The following is an 18,015-nucleotide window of genomic DNA, read 5'->3' as shown; positions in this document are numbered from 1 at the left end:
GCGAGGAGATGGCTTATGTTATACCTTGAATTTATCCAATTCTCTTCATCTCCACTGCCATCTCCCTGGTCCAAACCACAAAAATATCTCAAGTGAACTACTGTGATCATCAATCATCTGATCTCCCTGCTTCCATCTTTGCCCCACTATAATCTAGTCTTCCATAGTTGCCATAGTGTTCTTTCTGAAAAATGTAAATCACATAATGTTTTTTTTCTCTACTTAAAAACTTTCAAAGATTTCCTATCATGTTTAGTATTGTAACATTCAAACTCCTGTATGTGGCCTCCAAACATGGTTTTACCCTGCCAATTCCTCTCCCTAACGCCAGCCCACATGGCCACCTTTCTGTTCCTTGAGTCTGTTAAGGTCTTCTGCCACCTAACCTTTCCATATCCCCTGTCTAGAATGCTGTATCCAGAATCCTAACTGTCTGGCTCTTCTCCAAATTTTAAGTTAAGTGTTATCTTTTTAGGCAACCTCAAATGGTCCTCAAAACAGTCACTTCAACTGCAGATTTCTTACTTTCTTATTGTCTGTTTCAGAGCTTCCTCCAAAAGGAAGCTCTGAAGCTTTGTCTACTTTCTTCTAACCCTTGCCTGCCCCCACCACTACCAAGCTTAGAAAGGTAAGGCACATAGTAGGTGCTCAAAAATATTTATTGAATAATTAAAGACCTAAATTAGGGAACTAGTAGAGAAAATAGAGGTATTTGAAAGGGAAATTTAAGTCTTGGGGGTTGACACTCTCTGTGTATTGTTGTGCTACAAATTGAGGAAGAGAGTGACGCAGGGAGGGGAAGTTTTAGGGAGGGGGGCATAGATTCAGTTTGGACGTGCTGGGTTTGAAATACTATAGGTTATCCAAGTGGAGCTCTCCAGCAGGCATTTGGATACAATCCTCCAAAATTCAGGGGAACGGTGTGCCTCGTAGAACTCAAGTCAGATGAATTAGGGTTAATTGTTTTTCATATCCTTTGCCCATTGTACATTAGTCTAAAACCTATCAGGGACTCATATGTTAGTACTAAAATGAAGACCAGAAATGCATGACTCCATGTGTACTATGGTGACAAGCATCATGGAAATATACCTAATGGGCCCAGGTGTCTCATCCAGTTAATTTGTTTTTCATCCCATAAGTAATTTGTTAACAGAGAAGATCATGTTTTTCTTCTCCCTTCAGAAGAGATACAATAATGGCACAATATCACAGTTTTTTCTTGTTTGGGGCTAATTTTAATATTTAGTATTTAAAGCAAAGGTTAAGAAAAATAAGAAATTCAAATATACAATAAAACGAGAAAAATTTGATCTCATTAATCAAAAATAGTTGCTATATATATGTATATGTATTTTTTTAATGGTATTTTTACTAGAGTTGGAGAAATGAAGTCTGTGTATTGCTGCTGTCAGTGGGAATTGGCTTAAGAATAATATTTCTGGAGCTGATCTGACTACATACAGCAAAACTATTAAAAATGTTCATAGCCTTCAACCTAGGAATTATACTTCTAGGAAATTAAACCAAGGAAATATATGTGATGTTTAAAGATCTTGCTTAAGGGATATGCATCACATTTATCTCAAGCACTTCAACCAAAATTTCCACTGCTAAGGGGATTTATTAAATATTTTATAATAGATTAAAAGGTAGACTCTTTTGTACCCAATAAAGCAAGGTTGCAGATTTAAAGATGTACATGAAATACTACTACTTGAAAGAAGCAGAGTTCAAGACAGTATGGTCTCACTTTTATAAGTAAAAAAGGTATACACTTATGCATTGGTATACAGAAAGAATAAATACGTAAAATATAAGAATAAGTAAAGAGTAAATGAAGAATAAATACGTAAAATCATAGCCATGGTTATCTACTTGATGGAATTAGAAGGAATTCTATTTCCTTCTTTTCATGAATCTGCATTCTCTCACTTTTCTACATTAAGCATGCATTACTTTGTAGATTTTAAAAGTATTTTTAAACTAATGGTAACTAATATGTGTTTAACACCACCATCTACTGTGTTTGACTCATGGCAAATTCCTCAACCTACCTGTCTCCTGTAAAAGGAAGATAATGCCATTCAAACTACAACACAGCTGAGGCCTAAATGGAGTGTGAAAACTCAGTCTATCACATAGTAGGCACTTATAAATGAACAGACTCTGACATCCAACCCTGTGTACCATCATTGTTGGCCATTCAGGTGTATACCCGTAAACCTGAAACACAGTGGAAATCCTTCATTAAACTGATATTGGTGGACAGACCAAATGTCATTCATTAACCATGTTATTCCATCATTTGCCCTATATTTCACATTTTGAAGGCTTGAATAGGCTCTGTCTGGTTTACAAATGCTTTCTGTTCTAACCATACTTCCACGTGACCCATTTGGTAGGCAATGGTTTATCAAACTAAGCTTAAAATGCTTTTTTAGTCTGTAAGATAATGGAAATATGTAAAATGTTTGCAATGGGGCAAAATGGTTTTCAACTGGTGATTAAACAAGAATAACTTAACAAATATTTATGTGGACATACAGGGCTTGAGGGAAGCAGTTTGATTAGAGATGAAAGGTATGTGGAGACTGTTTTTTATTGGAGTAAAATTGCTTTACAATGTTGTGTTAGTTTCTGCTGTACAATGAAGTGAAGCAGCTGTATGTATACCTATATCCCCTCGCTCTTGGACCTCCCTCCCACTTCCTGCCCCGCCATCCCACCCATCTAGGTCGTCACAGAGCACCGAGCTGAGCCCCCTATGCTTCACAGCAGGTTCCCACTAGCTATCTATTTTACACATGGTAGTGTATTTATGTCAAAACTAATCTCCCAATTCGTCCCACCTTCCTCTTCCCACCATTGTGTCCACATGTCCGTTCTCTATGTCTACGTCTCTATTCCATATATGTGGAATCTAGAATAATGGTACAGATGAACCTAAGTGGAGACTTTTGTAAAGAATCTAATGGGAGATTTCAAAGAGAGCCAGGCCAAACACAAAGAGATGATACAGATTTGTAGTCTGCTCAAAAATGACAACTCTGGGGCTTCCCTGGTGGTGCAGTGGTTGAGAGTCCACCTGCCGATGCAGGGGACACGGGTTCGTGCCCCGGTCCGGGAAGATCCCATATGCCGCAGAGCGGCTGGGCCCGTGAGCCATGGCCGCTGAGCCTGCGCGTCCGGAGCCTGTGCTCCGCAACGGGAGAGGCCACAACAGTGAGAGGCCCGTGTACCGCAAAAAAAAAAAAAAAAAAAAAAAAAGACAACTCTGACCACCTCAACTAAATAGGCCAACAAACAGTGCAAAAGATTTGCCATAGGGTACAAAAATAGCCCCCCAAATTCTCCCTGGTTTCTCATGGAGGCCAACCTCTAGTTTGGGGACTCACACAGCACACGTGGGGCACAAGGTCACAGAAGCAAAGTAACCACTGGCTCCCTCCCTGCCTTCTGTACATTAGCTACAGTGGAGCCATGTCAGCCCTAAAGACCCACCTACTACCATACAAGGGAACCCCTTTCAGTGCCATAATTATCTGACAATTAATTCTATTTTTAGTGTCTTCATGCATTCATGTTTCACAAAAGGCTATCAATCACTGGCTCTAATTTTATGCTCATTAATCAAAGTAAGGGCTGTGTTTTTGCTTAAAATGGATTAATGATTTCCCTGTGATAAATGAACAGGAATTGGAAGACAGAGGAAGAAGTGAGAGATGGCCTATAGTTGAAATAATTAAAGTATGCCTGATAAAAGAAGAACAAGTTACAACAACATCTGGACCCATGCCCCGGAAATGAAGGAAAGAAGACCAGACAAATATGAATACAGTGGATAAAGCTGGACAGACAAAAGCGAGGGGCTCTCCTTCTAGGAGGCTGATAATTCACTGTGTCAGACTTCAATCCTTCAGAAATGCAATGATTTATTTAGTAGGGTCTTGGAGAAACTGTTTTTATAGTATATGAACAACTTTATGTTCAAAATAAGACTTTTATTGTACGTGCTGAAAGACATAAATACATTTAGAAATGTCTTTCACTTTTTAGCTACGTAATACATTAATTCCTCGATAAAGGTTGATATAGCTAACATGGATTATTTACAACGTCTTCCTCAAAGTATTTTCTAAAAAACCTGTTGGGTTTACTTTTCTGAACATTTCATATCTACAAAATGTTTCCTAATTTTCTCCAGTTCTTGAAGCCCCAGAAACTTCCAAGTTCACTTACCTCTTCATCCAATACTAGTTAAGAATATACTTTAAAATTGAACAGACTTAAGTTTGAGCTTTGGCTCTGCTTCTTACCAAGTGCAGCAAGTTACTTTGCCTCTCTGAGCCTCAGTGCTCATTTAAAATGGAGATAATGATAAAGGAGGACACGTGAAAGGGTGTGTCAAGTGTGCAGCTGTGGACCTGGCATCTCCCATGGCCTGGAAATATCACCAGAGCCCCGGGGCAGCATGGGTGTTGCAAAGGTGCTAAGCATGGTCTTCTGTGCACAGGTAAAGCTGTCAGTCCGGCATTTCTGCCTCACCCAGTGCCCACCAAAGCTGTGTTATAAAAAGGTCATAAGTCAGTCACAGTCTGGAGACTTAAGAGGAGAAGAGAAAGCTACCTGCAGTCCTGGACTATCTATATGCCTACCTTTTGTAGTTTTACTTGGTGATAGTGGGATCTCTGTGTGAATAGATATTTTCATGGAAATACACGTTTAACGCACCCAAGTTGACAATCAGCTGGAGCTCACCTCTCAAGGTCATCTATCACTCTGTTTCTCATTTCCTAGTCATATTAGCCTTTTTCAGCTCCTTGAGTGTTCTAGTTTCCTACCCCCTTACCTTCACACAAAACATTATCTCCACCTTTTCTTTCAATAGAAGCATAAAGCCAAAACTTAGGATATCTCAACTTCCTGCTTCTGCTGTCTTTCCAGTAAGTTTTGTTTCATGAGTGATGCTTACAAATTGCTCTATAAACACTGAAAATTAAAATGAATTGTCCAGTGTAAATGCATAAGGCAAATAGAGCGTATTATTTAAGGACACAAACAAATAGGGAAATGAAGGAAGTTGATCTATTTGTTGTCAGACATCAAATTCCCTCAGACTTATTCTTGGAAGCATTTTTCTTTTGGTTTAGTCTCACCTTTCAAACATGTCAGAGGAATAATATTGATTTGGTGCACTGTCAAGGCATAAAATCTGATATGGAAGTCACTTCCTAAATTTATTGTCAGGGTACAGAATGGTCATCATGACTAAACAGACTGTATGCCTTGTGCCTTGGTAGGTTCCTCATTTTATTACATAGGGCGTTTTCAACTTAAAAATGTTTGAAAATAAATATTATTTGAATAACGTTATTTCATTCTTTTTTCACAAGCTTCTGCTGGGATGAGAAGAGATGTAGTCTAAGAAATTTGTATTCTGAGATACAGAAATAAGAATTTCCTTAAATTTAACCAATTTGAGAGTCCTGCCCATGTCCATGGAATTTCTGGAAAAATGACAGCAACAAAGACACAATCTATGCTGGCCTTAGATTCTGTCTAGAGAAACACTGCAGAAACTTTTTAGACATTGCTCTCAGTTACACAACACTTTGTAATCTGTATGAGTTCAGGCATTTAATCAGCAAACAGTATTGGCCGTCTGCATGGTACAGCCTGTTCTTGACATGTGCTGCAAGGAACAAGGCCCTTCCTGACCCAGCTACTTCTCCAGGCCCTCAACTCCAGACATGGTGCACCCTCAACTCCAGACATGCTATCTTCCAGCTCTGCATGGCATATTGCCCCTGGGATGCCCAGGAAGCTGAACCCCTAGCACCTTGTATATTCCTCTAGTAGAGTACTTACTGCTTTGGGCTGTACATTTAAATCCATTCCCCATGTAGACACTAATCATATGCACGCCATAGGCTCTATGGATATTTGTTGCATGTGAAAGCATTGTGACCAATTTTGGAAATTAAAAATAATTTAAAAATAAGGTATTTGGACCTCAGTCAATTAATACTTTATCAACAACTCACAAGTAATATAGACTCAGAGGGTCTATTATAACTAGAAGTACTTTAGAAATTAGCTGGTTTAAACAGATCCTCGGGCACAAATCCCATACGTAACAAAGCTGCCTTGCCCCCAGAAGCGACTGTGATTTGGACAGCTCTCCTGCAGCGGTTGTGACATGGAAGTTTGCAGACAGACTCTACCTCTCTAGATTCCAATCCTAGAATGTTTATGCCTGAAGGAGACTGTCAAGTCTTCTGCTTCAAATCCCTCATCTTACAGGTAAAAAGTCAAACCAGGGCTTCCCTGGTGGCGCAGTGGTTGAGAGTCCGCCTGCCGATGCAGGGGACACGGGTTCGTGCCCCGATCCGGGAAGAACCCACGTGCCGCGGAGCTGCTGGGCCCGTGAGCCATGGCCGCTGAGCCTGCGCGTCCGGAGCCTGTGCTCCGCAACGGAAGAGGCCACAACAGTGAGAGGCCCGCGTGCCGCAAAAAAAAAAAAAAAAAAAAAAGTCAAACCAGAAAGATTACCTGAATGCAGTGACTGAGTGGTAGAGCGTCTTGGAAAACAAGTCTTTTTGGCTTCCAGTACAGTGCTGCTTTATTTCAGACAAACCTCTCCTGTGTTTGGTTATATCCATAAAGACGACATGGATGATAGATCATAGCCATTATCTATGTAGTAACTTTCCCACAGTTACTGGAGGGAGAGTTCTCAATCTTGTCCCTGATTCCAGGTTCCAGTTCTACCTTTTAGGCTTATGTTGACAGAAGAGGTTGGTGAAGAAGGGTCATGTGTCCCATTTTAATACCAACAAACAGGAGTTCATCAACTTCCGGCCTGAGCCTGGCTGCACGCATCCTATCCTCCTCCCTGAAGGTGTCCCTTCCAATCCCTGGAAGCTCATAGATAAGGAGAGCTGTTTCTCCGAATTTACCGGAATGTTGAGCCCCTCAGGCGCTGCTGCCATCATGCAGTCCTGGTTCCTCTGTGCGAGTGAGCTGTGAAAATCCTGCTCCTCTGAGCTGCTTGTTAGAGAACTTACCTCTATTGCGTGCATGGCTGAGCAAGGTTGTTGGGTCTTATCAATTCCTTGAGAAGCAGTCAACCAAGGCATCTCCCAGTTAGCACAGTCCCAAGCCACCTGTACTCGGGGAAGAGAGGGCCACCCCAGGCATCACTGCAAACTTGATGCTGTCCCTGGCAGCCTCACCTTACTGGTGCGCAAGATGCCCTGGAGTGTGAGATGAAGCAGGAGGGATTCCAAAGACGACTTACTTTCAGGCTCAGTTAAACCATATGTCATGCCTTGTTGCCTAGTTTATAAAGAAGCATTTATCAATTCTAAAGTTTCAATTAATAAAATGCAAACTATTAGCGATTTTCCACGAAGCGAGCTGCCTATGGCAGATTTTAGCCGGCGGCTATTCCTCGGCTTGACGATGAGCTTGGAGTGCCGCCTAGTGGGAACGATGCGTGATAGCACTTGATAGCCTCGCATTCTGCGGAGGGAAAAACTATCAGAGATGTCAGAGAGGCTACAAGTTGAAGATCTGGGTGTCTGGCTGTTGTTTTACGGGTTTGTCAGACCTAAAGGAGATACATCCCAAGGAGATTTATCTTGAGAGACTATCTCATCTAAGAAAATGTACTACCCGAATGAGTGAACTCGTCCCAGCTAGATCTCAAATAGCCTACAGAGGAATGTATTTCATTTACTGTAGAATTTTTGGTGAATTTTTACTTTTACCTTCATAAAGTAAGAACATAAAATGTACCCTTGCCTTACCCATTTTTATATCTGAAACGCTAAAAGTCATTATCAACTATTTTTTAGTTGTAATAAACTTTGCAATGTATCCATTTCTATTAGTTTACCTATTTTTCACTTAGGTTGCCAGCTACACAATGTTGAAAGGTGCCTGTCTCTAAACATTTTTAATAATTCTACTCCCAGTATCACCCTTTTCATTTGTTCACATTCTCTTTATTCCTTTATCAAAACTTTTCTTGTGCTTTAATTCGTTTTACAGCTAGTTTTCTAAAAGTGGTATGTTTGAAAACTTTTTCTACATATCTTCTTTTTGAGGGAGAGGTTGATTTTGATTTTTTTTCTTTTTTTTTTTTTTTTTTTTTGCTATACGCGGGCCTCTCACTGTTGTGGCCTCTCCTGTTGCGGAGCACAGGCTCCGGACACGCAGGCTCAGTGGCCATGGCTCACGGGCCTAGCCGCTCCGCGGCATGTGGGATCTTCCCGGACTGGGGCACGAACCCGTGTCCCCTGCGTCGGCAGGCGGACTTTTAACCACTGCGCCACCAGGGAAGCCCCGAGAGGTTGATTTTTGAAGAGAAGTGGCTTTGCTCAAATAATTAAAAGATGGAAAGCTGCTTCTTGGAAATAGGAATTTTTCCATTCTGTCAAAATATGTCATAGAAGCTAAAACAACCTCCTGGGTTTTCCATGTATCCTGTTCCTTCCTCAGTTGCAATTTCCACTAACTGGCTATTAGCCAGTCCTCTTCCACTCCACCCTCTTCTCTCTACAGCTGCAGTTTGCTGTCTCCAAACTCTGACTCTTGTACAGATTACCCTCTGCACTCCAGCTCTGAAATCATCAATGCGCACTAAACATCTCAGAGTTGATGTCCAAAACCAAACTGATCTCCTTTCTCCCACCCAGGTCTGATCCACCTTCTGATATCCCTATTTCATAGAAAATGGCACAACCATCTGCTGAGCCTCTCAAACCAGTAATTGAGGGTATCTGTGACCCCTCATCTAAACCCCATTGCGGTGCTCTCAGTTCACACCTCTCAGTGGGTCTTTCTGTGTTCACTTCACCTGTCTCCAATCTAGTCTTTATTTTTGTGGTAGACTGGACTTTGTAAAAGTCAAGCTCATCAACACTTAAAAATCCTTTCTTGACTCCCTAGTACCTTCAGCATAAATCCAAATCCTATACTAGGATATTTGAGACTTTCATCACCTGGCTCCTATCAGCCTCATCTCTGCCCACCCTCTGTCTTACACCCAGTGTTCTGGCCATCCTAGACCCCAGCATAATCTTTCACAATGCCCTGCCTTAGCCACTGCCTACCAGCTCCTTGGACTAGACCCTTCAGTCCTCAACCCAAGCAACAGCTTGTCCGGAAGACCAGCCTAAGGCATCCAAGCAACAATGGAACACTTATCACATCGCATTGCACTGTCTTTTGATGTGTCAGCCCTCCCCCAACCAGACTTCTTAAGGGCAGGAATTGTGGTTACCCATTTCTGAAAACCTAATGCCCTAGAGAGTAGTTGTTTTACTTATTGGAGAAGTTGTGAACAAGATGACAATGGAGAACCTTTGTGACTTCTCATGTGCCAGGCACAACATGGATGTTACCTGTATGGTTATATTTAATCCTAATTTTGACCTTATAAAGATATGTTTAAATATTTATTTTACATGTGAAGAAAACAAGGGTCAACAAAGTTAAATTATCTAAGGTGACTGTGGTGGAAACAATAATGTACCTTCCACATCCCCTTCAAGATATTACTGACTTTCTCATCTCCTTGAAGTGTTGTCTGTGGCACTCCCACCCCAAGACTATGCCTTTTTCAAGGCAGCCACATTCAATAAATGATCACCATGGGGGATTGCCTCCACTCAGATACCACTTCTTATTGTCTCACAGGGTTAGCTAAGGCCTCCGTTTAGATTGCATTGCAGCTCAGATTCTCCTTCTATCTAATCCTTTCCTTGGGTATTGATGCCCAAAGTACCCCTTATTAAACTTCCTGTGTTCTTTTCCATCTCAGAGTCAGCTTCTCAGGGACCTGGCTGGTAATAGTCATACAGCTAGTAAATGATGGAGCCAACACCTGGACCACATCAGCAGCCTACATCAGGAGCTGTGCTCGTGATCCATTAGACTACACCACCTCCTACGATGAACAAGCCTTGCTTATCTTTTATCCCTGGTACTAAGCATAGGTACTCAACAAATATTTGTCAATTCACCTTTTTATCTGTTTTTTTGGCTTGGTTGGTTAGGGTTATTTGTTTACAGTTCTTGCCCTCAGGAACCTCACCATCTAGTCTATTGCCACAAAGGGGCGGGCAAATTATATTCTAAAGTTCATGATTTTAGGATCAGGTCAGTAAATGATCAATTTAATTGCTTCAAACAGTACAAAAACACTCTAATTTTAGACTTTGTTTTATTTATCAATGCTTTCAGAAACTCAAAAATTTAGCAATTATATTTCTACCCCTTAAATACAAGCCTGATCCAAGTCTTACTGATGTTGTTTTAGTAAATACCTTTAAGGCCATTAAAAAGTGAAATATTTTAAGAGAAGGAGAGAGAAGAACTCACAGGGACGTAATGACCCTTGGGTCTACCAGGAGTGTTCATGTCACACATTTAGCTCTCCTGCACTTTACAGTCTGCTCTGAGTGACATCAAGCACTGTAGTCATCTGAAACCTTTAGCTATGGCAGAATGCTCCAGACCCTGTCAACAAACATCTTCAGGAAAGAAATCAGAGTAAAAACAACTCAAATTCCTTTGAACCTTAGTTTTTTGTTTTTTTTCCTTTTTTAAAAAACTTTTATTGGAGTATAGGTGTTTTACAATGTTGTGTTAGTTTCTGCTGTACAGCAAAGTGTGGTACATGATGCAATAACTATAAATCTATGTTGATGGGCACATATGCCTAAAGATGTAATTTATGCAACATAAAGGGAGATGGAGATATATAGAAACAGAGTTTTTGTATACTATTGAAGTTAAGTTTGTGTTAATCTGAACTAGTTATAAATTAAGGTGTTATTTGTAATCCCCAAGGAAATCACTAAGAAAATAACTTTAAATTAAATAGTGAAAGAAGCTGCAAGGGAATTAAAATAGTACACTAGAATGTATTTATTTACCCTTTATATATTAACTTTTTAAAAGAAGTGAGTAATGGAGAAATTAAGGGGAAAAGACAGACATAAGACATATAGAAAACAAGCAGCAAAATGGCAAATACAGTAACTACATTAAATAGTAACACTTAAATTCTCCAATTAAAAGGCAGAGATTGGTGAATGGATAAAAACGGAATATCTAATTATATTCTGTCTACAAAAGACTAACGTTAAATTCAAGCACAGATATAGATTGAGAGTAAAAAGATGGAAAAAGATATCCCATGCAAACTGTAACCAAAAGAGAGCTGGAGGACCTATAAAAACACCAGATAAAACAGACTTTAAGACAAAGATGTTGACATGGAAGAGATGGCAGGAAAACTAAAGTAAACTTCTAATTGACTAGAGCTTGGGATAGAGGTCACAGCTAGAAATATACATGATGACAGGACTGTTATATTAAACTTTAATCCCCATGCTAGCTCAGAAGTCAGAGTATAATATTTAGTAAATATTGGTTGACTGAATGAATAAATCTATATGTAAAATCTAAGTCATTCTCATAGAAGGGTAGTTGAAGCTATAATTTAAATGATATCTATGAATAGTATAGAAGAAATAGAGGTCAAATAACTAAATTATGGAAAATCTGGGAAAGATTCACATTTATGAGTCAGGAAGAAGACTGAGTCCTCCAAAGAGAAAGAAATGCAAGAGTGGAGATTGAGGAAATGCAGGAAAGTTGTAGAGGGCAAGGAGTAGCAGACTTTCAAAAGAGTACAGGACACACACATATTGTATTAATATAGAGAGTATGTATAATTTGTATATAAACATATATAATCTACATATACACATTTCATATATTTATAGATATATTACATATAATCATGTCACATGCCACATACATGTCATCCTTTCAGTGCTTCATCGAGAAGTCTGAATTGGAGGTTTTTTTCTGGATGCTGAGATTTCAGGAACACTCAACCCTCCTGATATCACAAATAATAGTGTATATATAACTTTCAGTAGCCTGTGAACATCGGAAATGTTCAGGAGAATCATTCAGAATCAGAGGCATTACCTACTTGCTCAGTGTTCGAATATCTCCCTTCTGAATAACAGTTTTACTGCTTTGCCCTGTTTGTATTCCCTCAATGTATACCAAGTCTTTTTTTTTTTTTTTCTGGAAAGTAGCTCCAATGTCTCGTATAAAGTGCAATAAAACTTCTAGTCATTCAAGAAACAAATGATGCAAAGTAAATTTGAAGTTAAAAGAGTATGTTAACTATTTTAAGAAACACTTTCTCCATCAGAAACATTAATATCTGTCTCAAATTAAAGAAATGAAAGGAAGTAGAGAGGTGAAATAGACATGGACTAACAGTTCATCAATTTGTTCCATTGGGCTGTAATGTAATGCTACCAAGATATCCCTATTAGTCCTAGCTTCTCTGAATTTTTCCCTTAAAATTTTCTTTTTCTTTCTTCTTGTTTGGATTGCTAACTTTGACACATTATTCAATTTGTTTTAGTAAAACATATACCACTGTGGTGTATAAACTATTTGCTACTCCAATTTCTACTAAATAAATCAGTGCTTAGACTCTATGTTTGCCAAGAATAAGGAAATGTTGCAATTCAGAGTTAATTATTCTCGGTTGTTGAGTGGACATGTGTGGTTTGAAGTGGTGTTTTTAGGTTTAGGTAGCTAACACCCCTTCTCTCTTCTTCAGGTAGGAGCACCTTGATTATGCTTTAGCAAAACTTCCTCCCTGCTTCTCAGTTCATGATGGTCCGGGTAGCTACTCCAGAGTTAGTTATATGAGCCAAGCTTGGTCAATCAAATATTCTGGCTCTGGAATTTGATTCTTGAGCAGAATAACAGCTTGGTTGAAATGGTAGCAGCTTACATTTCCTCACCATTGGCTACTCAGAAAAAGGAGTCCCTTAGATCTGGCTGCTGTGAATTCCAGAGCCTCTCTGGTTTTTAATCTTCCTCTTATTTGCATTTCAAGTGTTTTCTTTGATTATAGGAACTATCCAAATCACTTCCAAAGCAATCCAAGTTTGTCTCTTAAGCTACGTTTTGTGTTTCTTACAACCAACAAGAAGGAGAAAAGTCTAAGTGATATATTGGAAAACATTTTATTTAAAAATATGAAACAGTACTGCCCAAATGGAGATCCACCCTTGAGGTACCACTGTAATGTAGTGAAACCAATTTTTAGCAAACATCCCAGAATTTATACCTTCCAAACAGAAGTTTTTCCATTCTAAGATGCATTGCTGGAAACATCTTTAGATGTCTGATTAATACCTTTATTCTTTTCAATACCTCTTCAATCTAAGGATGATTTACTTTACACCTTCCCTCTCATTTCTTTCATTCCTTCTTACTGTCAACAGAGGGGCAACAACATTATAATTTTATTTCAAAGTCTTTTCAGAGTAAGAGGTCACCTTTTGCAAAATTTACTTTATTTTTAACACTTCGGCATTTTAGTACTTCAAATCATGCATTACTTGTGCACTCGTGGCTAATGAGGAACTGATCTTCTTACCCAAAGCTAAACAATAGAAGTATAATGTGAGCCACATCTGTAATTTTTAATTTCCAAGTAGCCATATTCAAACATGGTAAAAACACTCAGGTGAAATAAATTTTAATAATATATTTTACTTAACTCAATACACCTAAAACAACATTTCAACATAAAATAAATATAAAAGTACTAATGACACATTCTACATTCTTTTTATACTAAATCTTTGAAATCCAATGCAGTAAGTCCCCTACATACGAATTAGTTCCGTTCTAAGAGCATACTCGTAAGTCTAATTTGATTGTAAATCCAATGAAGTTAACCTAGGTATCCAACTAACACAATCGGCTATATAGTACTGTATTCTAATATGTTTATAATACTTTTCACTCAAATAATACATGAAAAACAAACACAAAAAATAAAGAAAATATTTTTAATCTTACAGTGCAGTACCTTGAAAATTACAGTAGTACAGTACAACAGCTGGCATACATGGGCTGGAATCGAGTGAACAGGCAAGAAGAGTTACTGACTGGAGGAGGGAGAGGAGGTGGGAGATGGTAGAGATGAAGGATCATCAGCAATAGGAGACGGAAGGCAAGCTGCAATTTCACTCACACCTGACGCTGATGGCACAGTTTCTGGTTCCTTGCTGGATTCAATTCTATCTACCCTCTTGAAAAAACGATCCAGGGATGTCTGAGTAGTAGTTCTTTTTTCTTGTCATAGATGACACTGTAACACTGGATTGCATTCCAAACTGCTGCTTCAACCTTCATGTACCATTCTATGTTCAGGTCCTGTGCGTCAAAAACTAACAGTGCCTCCTGAAATAAAGAAAATCCCCTTACCATTTCCTGCATCATGAATCTCTTCGGTTCTTCAGTTACTTCTTCTTCCTCTTGTCTCTCTTCATCCTGTCTCTGGGCCTCCAATTCCATCAGGTCTTCATTAGTAAGCTCCTCGTGTTGCACAGTAAGGAGTTCAGTGAAGTCGTCCTCTTGCAGATCTAGCTCCAGCTTCTTGCTGATGGTCACTGAAGACCTCTTTGGACTCCTCATCCACCTTCTCAAATCCATGAAAATCGTGAACAAACTGCGGGCATCCTGGGCTTGAAATAAAGATACTGTACTACTGTACTCTCTCCAGTACTGTACAGTAAAGTACACAAAAGCACAACAACTTGTAGAGGATGCACACACATGATAATGTACGCCAGACACTTGAACTAACTTACGTGACTGGACATTCAAATGCACATTCGCATCTTCGAAAGTTCGTAACTTGAAGGTTCGTATGTAGGGAAATCACTGTATATATTTTACACTTAGAGCACATCTCAATTCAAATGCAAATTTCAATTAGAAATATTTGTTCTGTATATACATATTTTATAAATTTTACAGTTGAAAAAGTATGTACCCAAGTTTTTTCAAGCATACTTAACATTTTCTTATAACCAAATTAAGCACTAGTTTTTAAATTTAAGTTAATTAAAACTAAATGAAATTAAAAATTCAGTTCCTCAACTGCACTAGCCACATTTCAAGTACTCATTTCATGTGGCTAATGGATACCATTTGGACCTCACAGGTCTAGCAAAACTAGCTAGGAATGTGTGTTTAAGTAGGTGGGGAGAGATATCCAAACATGTCTCAGGTCTCATTTATGAGGTTTTGATGTTTAAGTTATGTTAAGCTTCACTGAACTGTGGGTTTATAGTTTTCATCAAACTTAGAAATTTCTCAGCCATTATTTCTACAAAGGGTTTTTTCTATCGTATTCCCTCTCCCTACTCTCAGCACCCCCCCAAAAAAATCCATCCAGCCCACCACCACAATTCCAGGACTCCAATTACCTGCATGTTAGACAGTTTAATATGGTCTCACAGCTTACTCTTGTTCTATTTTTTTCCAATCTTTTTTTTCTTTAGTATTTGTTTAGGATAATTTCTGTTGCTATGTCTTTAAGTTCACTAACCTTTTCTTCTGCAACGTCTAATCTGATGTTACTCCCTCCCACTATATTCTGTATTTTCATTTCAGATAATGTATTTTTCATGTCTAGAATTTCAATTTGGGTCTTTTTTTCATATCTGCCATTTCTCTCTTCATTGTGATCATGCTTTTCTCTTCTTTCTCAAACATAGGGAGTATATTTATTATAGTAATTTTAATGAACATATGAAATATATGTATAATAGCTGTTTTAATAACCCTTGCCTTCAAATTCCATCATCTGTGTCATTTCTGAGTCTGTTCTTACTGTTTGATTTTTCTCTTGGTTATGGGTTGTATTTTCCTGCTTCTTTGCACTCCTGAAATTTTTTTATTGGATGCCAGACTTTGTGAATTTTATGCTGTTGGGTGCCAGTTTTATTTTAGTTGTTTTTTGTTGGTACTTATTAGCTTTTATATTCCTTTAAGCATTTGGGGATTTTGTTCTGGAATGCAGGTAGGTTACTTGGAATCATTTCATCATTTTGAAGCTTGCTTTTAAGCTTTTTAGGGTGAGCACAGGACAGCCTTTAGTCTGTGCATAATTTGACCTCACTAGTGAGACAATACCCTTCTAAAGACTCAATCTGATGCCCCTGTAGTAGGAGGTCTTTCCTCTATGGCTAGTGGGAACACAAACTACTCCTAGCCCTGTGTGAGCTCTGTGGACTGATCTGCCTACTTCTTTCCAGTGGTTCTTCCTGTCCTCAGTAGCTTCCTCATACATGTATACAGATCAGTTCTGAGCCAATGACTTGAAGAGACCTCTCTGCAGATCTCCAGCATGCTCTCTCTCTCTCTCTCTCTTTCTCTCTGCAGCAACCTCCTTTCCAGGAATTTCCCCCCATAGATTTCCTCCACTCAGTAAGACCACAAGGTTCTGTGAAAGCAGTGAGCTGGGACTGGAAGTACTCCTTTCATTTGTTTCCCTCTCAAGAATCACAGTCTAGTGATGCCTGCTGTCAATTGGCTGGAAACTGTTGTTTCATATATTTTGTCCAGTTTTCTAGTTATTTGATGGTAGAAGGTAAATCCAGTTCCTGTTATTCTATCAGGACCCAAAAGATGTAAAAATTTAATAGTCATTCATTTAACAAATCTTTATTAAATGCCAACTGTATGGGAGGGACTGTGCAGAGATACACAGTGGGATTGAACTGGAAGAGATACAGTCCATGACCTCAAATTACCACAGCCCAGCAGTGAAAAAGAATAATAAAGTGATTGTTCTAGTAAATATGCAACATAAACCATGATAGATGATAGGAGAGAAAGCAGAGTGCTACAAAAGCATATAACAGGGAGACTTGATTTAATCTGTGCAATCAGGAAAAGTTTACCAAAACAAAGGACACTCTAAGATTTAAGGGATAAGTAAGATGTGGTATCTGTGTTGTGGAGGGTGGGAAGACTGCTAAGAAAAACAGCACGTGCAAAAGGCCTGTGGCAAGATGGAACCATTAGACATCATCAAGTCCAACCCTTAGATTTCCCAGTGAAGACACAAAGGCAAGACACAAGAGTGTATGACTTGCCTAGTTGTACTGTGTTAGTGTCAGAGCAGGAGGTGGAATCCAGAACTCTTACCTCCAGGTCTAGTGTTCTTTCCATCCCATTAGACCTTGTATTCCCTAAGCAAATGTGGGGAATTACTAGACCATTTTCTATAACGACGTTTGTCATTTTATGGTCCATGAACCATTATGGACAATACATAATGTTGTACTTTCACTTAAAAATCATTATGGCCAAAACTTTATTCAAGATATGCTTTTAATTTCCTATATTTTTATGTATTTACAAGGAATATGATGTAAAGTGTAAATAAATGTACAAGAGAGCACAAAACAGAAAAGAATGAATATTCACATATTTAGCACGCTGAAGCCATAACAGCATCATAATGGACTGGGAATGTTAATGCAGCCCCCTAAGTGACTAAATTACACCCAGGAGATTCTCGCTCAGTAGTGTAAGATGTTAGTGCTTTCAGACATTTTGGGAAATGCATCCATTGTCCCATTCCAAGCTTAATTGGCATAAAAAATGTCAATTACAACTCCTTTAAGATTTTAAACTGCAAAACTCAAGTGAAACTATTTATGTATAGACTCACACAAGACTTCTCTACAAACATGTCTCCTATAAAAGATACGTTTCTTATACATTCACCCTAGGCTACAACATGGATACACACAGCAAACTTGCATTCTCATAGGAAAGAAAGTTATTTTCCCCATCTTTCCTAAACATATCACTCTTAAGTTGCTTATAAACTGTTATAAGTTTTATATGTTCATAGAATTCAGTTTTCTTTCAACAAATATATAGAGAGTACCAACTATGTGCCAGGACTGGAAATAATATAATAGTGAACAAGGTAGAATGCCCCCTCCCATCAGTATGGAGAGATCCTCCAAAATGCTACCAGGAAGTCCCATTCCATCCCGGATCCTAAATCTACACATGACTCCTTTTTTAACTTTTACCTATGAGGCTTAAAAGACAATTATTCATCCAGTATAAATATAAAACAGA

This window comes from Hyperoodon ampullatus, assembly GCF_949752795.1.
Source record: "Hyperoodon ampullatus genome assembly, chromosome: 17".
Lineage (NCBI taxonomy): Eukaryota > Metazoa > Chordata > Mammalia > Artiodactyla > Ziphiidae > Hyperoodon > Hyperoodon ampullatus.
The sequence above is the reverse complement of the archived record's forward strand: the minus strand, read 5'-3'. Positions refer to the sequence as shown.